This window comes from Pteropus alecto, unplaced genomic scaffold (genome assembly GCF_000325575.1).
Source record: "Pteropus alecto unplaced genomic scaffold, ASM32557v1 scaffold79, whole genome shotgun sequence".
In the NCBI taxonomy this organism is placed as follows: domain Eukaryota; kingdom Metazoa; phylum Chordata; class Mammalia; order Chiroptera; family Pteropodidae; genus Pteropus; species Pteropus alecto.
The window spans coordinates 18,987,014-18,994,215 of NW_006494612.1; the positions used below are offsets into that span (position 1 = coordinate 18,987,014).

The following is a 7,202-nucleotide window of genomic DNA, read 5'->3' on the forward strand; positions in this document are numbered from 1 at the left end:
TTATGAATAGATAATTTTCTGTTTTTCTAAACAGCAAATAAGAATTGTGTACACAATTAATTGACAATTAACTGACTCATGGTAGTATTTTCCTAATGAGTAACAGAATATTAAAAAGGTAAGATGATTTATTTTCTGCATTTGTTCTTCAGACAGAGCTGTATGTTTACTTCTATTGCTCATAACAAAAGTTGTCTCCCTGAATTGTGACAGGGCAGAGAGGACTGTCATTTTTCTCTAAGAATATCTATGGTTGTTATTTCCAAGAGAAATTGCCTAAAGGCTCTCTTCTCTAGTTATAAGCTTTCTTGAAGACAAAAATAAAAATAAAAAAATAAAAAAGAGAGAGAGAAAACAACAACAACAATAACAAACAAAAACAAAAAAAACAGTCTCTCAGAAGCCATGGGGAATTGTGAGCAAATGAAGCCTTTCCCATGGGCTTTACCATAACTTCCAGTCTCATGCTTCAGCTATGCCCCCTTAGTACCTTTTGACTGGTTCTTATTGCCAAATAAAACAGAGTTAGAAATTAATACCAGGAAGATTATTTGGAAATACTTAGTGAGATAAATTTCAGAGTGACCAGTATGCAGTCATATGCTCTCCAAATGCTATTTAAAGTTGATTAAATAAGATAAAGTGAGGCAAAACTGTAAAAGGGAAAAGACTCAGTATGATAGACATATATTATACTGTTTTTGAGTGTTTGTTTTTTACAATGGCAAATTTGATAAAGTGAGGTTTACGTGGAGACTTTTTTTTTGTGGTGCACTTACACATGCTTTATAACTGTTAACAGTTAACTAATTAGTTATAGGCTAATCCTTTTTTTGAAGAAATATATAACCTTTCTAATGGCTGACTTCCTTTTTGTAAATGTATTCAAAGAAGCCAGACGAGAGCCTTTAGAAATGAGGATCGCAGTTTGTGAGGAACATGTTGGTGCTTACAATTTATTGTTCCAGTAGTTCCCACCTTATCCACGAGGGGTACATTCCAAGACCTCAATGGATGCCTGAAACTGCAGATAGTACCAAATCCTATGGATGCTATGTTTTTTTTCCTATACATACATATCTATGATAAAGTTTATTTTATAAATTAGGCACAGTAAGAGGTTAACAACAATAACTAATAACAGAACAATTATACCAATATACTCTAATAAAAGTTATGTGAATGTGGTCTCTTTCCTTCTCTCAGCAAACACATAAAATTCTTTTTCCTTCTTCACAATTTCACTGATAGAAAATTTGTTCTTTGTAGATCCAGTAACGTCAACATGCATTTTTTTTTCTTTATTAAGTGAAGAACCTTCACTCTTTCACTTAAAGGAAACACTTTATGGCTTCTCTTTGCATATCTGAATTGGCAGCATGACTACTCTTGCACTTTGGGGCCATTATTAAGTAAAACAAGGGTTACTTAAACACAAGCACTGTGATAATGTGACTGTCAATCTGATAACCGAGATGACTACTAAGTGACTAACAGGCAGAGAGCATATACACCATGGATATACTGGACAAAGGGATGACTCACATCCCCGGAGGGACAGAGGAAAACTGCAGGAGATTTCATCACACTACTTGGAATGGCATGAAATTTAAAACTTAATGACTTGTTTATTTCTGGAATTTTACATTTAATATCCTCAGACTGCAGTTGACTGGGGATAACAAAAGCTGCAGAAAAGGGAGGGACTACTGTACTTTCTTTGCCTTTCTTAATCTGTCCTTAAGAATTGGACCATCCCAGCTTTGAGAACAAATTAACTCTCAACTAAGAGTAACAGAGACATCTGTCTCTAAGCCCCCACCTAGCACTGTTGCAGGAACCCCATCTTACTCTCCTGGCTTATGTACTTATGTTTCCATTTACCATTCTCTGAGAGTCTATGTAATTTTTTCTGTGGTAATTGCTTGCACTACCATTCAGAAGCTCCTGTAGGACTGTTGAGTGAATGTCCACCCTTAGAATATTAATTTGACTTATTTTCTCACTAGTACTAACTTTTCCCCTCATCTCCAAACACTACCACAGACTGCTCTACAATTTACAGGGTTGGTAGAGATTTTCTTCATTGATTTCAGCATGCGTGACCAACAATGTGCGATTGTATTTCTCAATGATTACTGCACTTTATCTTCAGCTATAAAGTTCTTTTCACTAAAGTTATAAAGAAGAGGGATAATAATTATAATTATTATTATTTTAAATTTTTTAAGTGAGGCAATCCTTGGTTGACCTTACAGATTGCAAGGACCTTGTCAGTTTACAATCCCTTATCTTTTTTTATTTTTTACGCCTACAGCACCTGGTCTTCTTAGATGGTCTCCCATCCAAGTACTAACCAGGCCCAACCCTGCTTATCTTCTGAGATCAGACAGGATCAGGCTTATTCAGGGTAGCATGGCCATAGACAGACAGGATCAGGCTTGTTCAGGGTAGCATGGCCGTAGACAGGATAATTAAATTTAAGAATTAAACATTCTTTCCCAAAATGTACCTTTGGCCATCAAAACATAGGCTGTTTGAATATTTCTTCAAGAAAAAAAAACAAACAAAAAACAAAAAAAAAACTTTGTTGTACAACTGCCAGTATTGCAGTGAACTGATAGTTACAGCTACAGATAACTTCAGTCTCTATCCCATCCTTTGATACAAGTCCATGCTCTTACCAGCCAGTCCACTCATGACACGAGTACTGGTCCTGGCATATCTGACCAAAACAGGGCTCCACTAAGGGATAGTCTTTGCTCCAGAGCTCCCTGTTGGTTGGCTGATATTTTCTCAGAACTGTATCACTATTAAAAGATCTCTATGCCTAATCCTATAGCTCCGTTTTTCTTTCATAAGTATCAGATTTTCATTGTGATCTCAAGTGTTTCTCTATGAGATTCTGCTTCCTCTGACTTTTATCTTTCATAGGCATTACTGCTCAATAAAACTCTTTGTTTCAGAGTCAGCTTCCCAGGGCATCTATCTGATTGACACCTGATTGACAGTATTTTTTTTTTTTCCAATTAGAGTTGATACTCAATATTAATTTATATTAGTTAGTATTTTTTTTTCCAATTAGAGTTGATACCCAATATTAATTTATATTAGTTAGTATTTTTTTTTTCCAATTAGAGTTGATACCCAATATTAATTTATATTAGTTTCAGGTGTACAGCATGTGCTTGGACATTCATATAATTTACAAAGCACCCCCATTAGTCTAGTACCCACTTGCCACTATACATAGTTATTATAATTTTATTAACTATATTCCCTATGCTGTACTTTATATCCCCATGACTATTTTGCAGCTACAAATTTGCACTTCTTAATCCCTTCACGTTTTTCATCCAACACCCCCAACCCCCTCCCATCTGGCAACCATCAGTTTGTTCTCTGTATCTATGAGTCTGTTTTGTCTGACCATTTATTTCATTCATTAGATTCCTCATATAAGTGAGATCATATGGTATTTGTCTTTCTCTATCTGACTTATTTTACTTAGCATAATACCCTCTAGGTGCATCCATGTTGTCACAAATGGTAAGACTTTATTTTTTTATGGCCAAGCAATATCCCATTGTATATATTTACCATAATTTCTTTATCCAATTGTCTATTGATGGGCACTTAGGTTGCTTCTGCATCTTGGCTACTGTGAATAGTGCTGCAGTGAATATAAGGGGCCTATATCTTTTTGAATTAGTGTTTTGGATTTCTTCAGATTAATATCCAAAAGTGGAATTGCTGAAGGTAGTTCTATTTTTAATTTTTTGAGGAACTTCTGAATTGTCTTCCATAGTGGCTGTACCAATTTGTAATCCCACCAACATTGTGTGAGGGTTCTCCTTTCTTCATATCCTCAACAATATTTGTTGTTTTTTGATGTATTGATGATAGCCATTCTGACAGGTGTGAAGTTATATCTCAATGTGGTTTTAATTTGCATTTCTCTGATGATTACTGATGTCGAGCATCTTTTCATATGTCTATCGGCCATCTGTATGCCCTCTTTGGAGAAATGCCAACTGACATAGTATTTTAACTGGTTTGTTTAATGCTTTATAAAATATGTCATAGTTCATAATCTATTTTTTCTTTATTCTCTTGATTCTCCAAGTAGCAGAACTTGAGAGAAGGACTTATATCCAGACAGCTTATTTTCCTAAGTCATTCCAAAGAACAATGGAAGGGGTGGGGGCAGTGGGCAGAGTGAAAGAGATAATCCAGGAGTAATTGAGATGATCACTGTGAACTGCTAGGGCTAATTTCCACTAAAGACTTGTTAAGGAGGTTGTTCAAACTCTGTAGAATTTTCTCCTGGTGGAAGGGGAAAAAAAGGAGTAATTTTCATTATCCCTATCCCTCATTGGTCAAGGATTGCCTTTTGGGTGTTAACTCCTTTGCACTGCCAGGTTTGCCTGTATATCAGAATGGATGAATGGATTTCTGCTAGTGACTCAATGGGGGATAGCGGATAATCATCCCCTTACCGGAAAGTGGGAGAGTCGAGGGTCATCTGACTCAAGATATTGCCATTTACACCTCTGTACAGCTAGTGGCTGCAATTATGGCTGCAATGAAAAGGCGGAGTAAGTGAATAAGAGGTGTATGGCAAAGGTGTGCCCAGTATACTTTCTCTAGGAGCTTCATTACCAAAAAAGTTAGGTTAAATCTCTCCCATATTAGGGACTTCTGGCAATTTTTCATCTTTCTTTTTTTCCTTTCTTTCTTTTCTTTCTTTCTTTCTTTCTTTCTTTCTTTCTTTCTTTCTTTCTTTCTTTCTTTCTTTCTTTCTTTCAAAATTAAATTAATTAATTAAAATTAATTAATTTTAATTTTTGATGCCCTGCCAGTTGAGAAACCATTGTTCTACTACTGTATCCTGGAATGTTCTAACCTTAACCAGAGCTTATAGGGCAAGGGTAGTCAAGGAAGGTACAGAATGCAGCCTTGGGTGTAACTTGCCTTTGACCCTAAAGAGAGTCCTTTACTGGATCAAAGGATGCCTAAAATGGAGAGAAGTCTCCAAGGGCTACTGAGGAAAGGAATGGTCCAGGAAGGAGGGTCATTGGGAGTCCCTGTCCTATGGAAATTATATTCAAGATGAGAAGTAGAGTAGATGATACAGGGTGAATCATGGCAGAAAAGCAGTTTAAGGAGGACCTCAGCCTGAGGTTTCTGGAGGAAAGTAGCCAGAGAAGTGAAATCAGAGCAGCACAGAGACACAATGCCATAGGAATAGAACGTCCAAGACGAAGAGGAAAAGATTTCCCTGGAAAGGGGCTTACCTCCTGGCTGGCTCTGCACAGAAGATGTTATTGGACAGTGGGGATCCTCTCCTAGCGTGTCTTCCAGGTTCTTGATGTCTTGAACAAAGAATTGAACAAGACACCAAAATACAGCAGAAAAGAAAAGCTTTATTGGAAGAGAAAGTACAGTTCCAGACATGGAAGCAGGCCTAAGCAAAAGAAGCATGGCTCAAAAGGACAAGTTTTTATCTTTTTCATCTTTAAACATCTATTTATAAAGGAAATTCTAAAATCAATAAAATTATAAAAGATGGCATAATAGAACCCTATGTCCCAAGCTTTAACAACTACCAATATTCTGGTACTCTTATTTCATCAATCCCTTTCCTCACTTTTATCCTGGTGTACTTTAAAGCAAATCCAGGATAACACATTAATTTTCATTCATGATAACTTCAGTATATATCTCTATTAGATAAGAAATTTATCTAATAGAGATAAACTTAATCACAATATCATTGTTATACTTAGCTAAATAAACTTAATTTAATACCCTGTCCAAGTTCATTTTTACCTGACAGTTTCCAAATGTATTTTATAGTTGGCGTATTTGAACTGAGATCTTAACATTGCATTTGATTGAATGTCTCTTAAGGTTTTAAAAAATTTATTATACATCATATAGTTTTTGAAGTAACTGGGGCATATGTCCTGTGGAATTTCCCACACTCTTCCTTTGGCTAATAATAACTTCATGGTATTGTATAATATTTCTACACACTAGAGTTTTTAACCTAGGGCCCCCAGATCCATAAAATTCAAGAAGTCTATGAACATGAGCTGGAAAAAACCGGCATCTTTCTATGCTCTAATACATAATACAAATTTAGCGTTTCCTTCATGTTGAATATAAGCAACAGACTACAGAAGTATTTGCACTACTATATAGATTTTTACTTCTGTTTGTCATAGATAGAAATTTTATGTTTATATTATATGACAGTTGTTATTGAGACCTTGAAATATCATTTTCCTTTATTACTCAAAATTTTACTGTGTTTCTTAGATATTTCATTAGATTCCAAATAATCACAGTTCTTGTCCACAAATATGGCCTGGACAATTAGGAGGCAAACCTGGGCCTAATAATTATTCAGTGACACAGTGACTTCATGTAGCCTGGATAGACCACATGAGAATTCTTAGCTCTCAGTTTGTGTTACAAAATGTGGTAGCCTTTTATAATACAAAGGGATGCACAGGCTATGACTGCAGATGAAGCAAGTTTAAAGCATCTTACTATTGAGATAAATACAATATTTACTATTTAATATAGCTTATTATGACTACAAACAGATTGTGTGGCGATTAGTCATCAGTTCTAAGTTCTGCGAGTAACAGAGATTCTTTTGTTTTTATTTTTCTACTATCCTTTGAACACTGCCTATATTATGAAAAAAATCATTCACATACTGAAAATTTAGTAGTGAAACAATTTCAGGAAGGCTGTTTACGTATGTGAAAGAATTCTTAGAAGTGTTTGTGTCGAAGTGAATTCTTATATATTTCTTTTGACAAGTCTAAATCAATTAAAAATCAGTGCTCCAGTCTCTTGGAGATGAAGACAATGAACAGTGAAAAAATATTGTCTTTGCTAGAGATAAGTTTTTTTACTATTTTTATTTGAAGTTTTCTAAAAGTTCTTAAGTTATCAAGAATCATTTATCAAATTACAGGTGACAAGAAAACATTAGGAATTCATTTTGTTTAAGTCTTTCTTTTCATGTAATTATTAGGTGAGTAACATGGGATGAACTAGGACTACTGCTGATATTTGATAAATGCTACTAATGGTAAACTGTGTGAATATGACACACTCCCTTGTATACTGTTTAGAAGACCATCCTAGATATTTTAAATGTTACTTAAAAATTAGATTCTTAA

The 7,202-nt window shown here is 35.0% G+C and overlaps 1 pseudogene; it reads right to left on the bottom strand.

Moving 5' to 3' along the window:
* Positions 1 to 2,308: 2,308 nt before the first annotated feature.
* On the bottom strand, positions 2,309 to 2,427 carry LOC112474401 (annotated as a pseudogene).
* Positions 2,428 to 7,202: the final 4,775 nt, after the last annotated feature.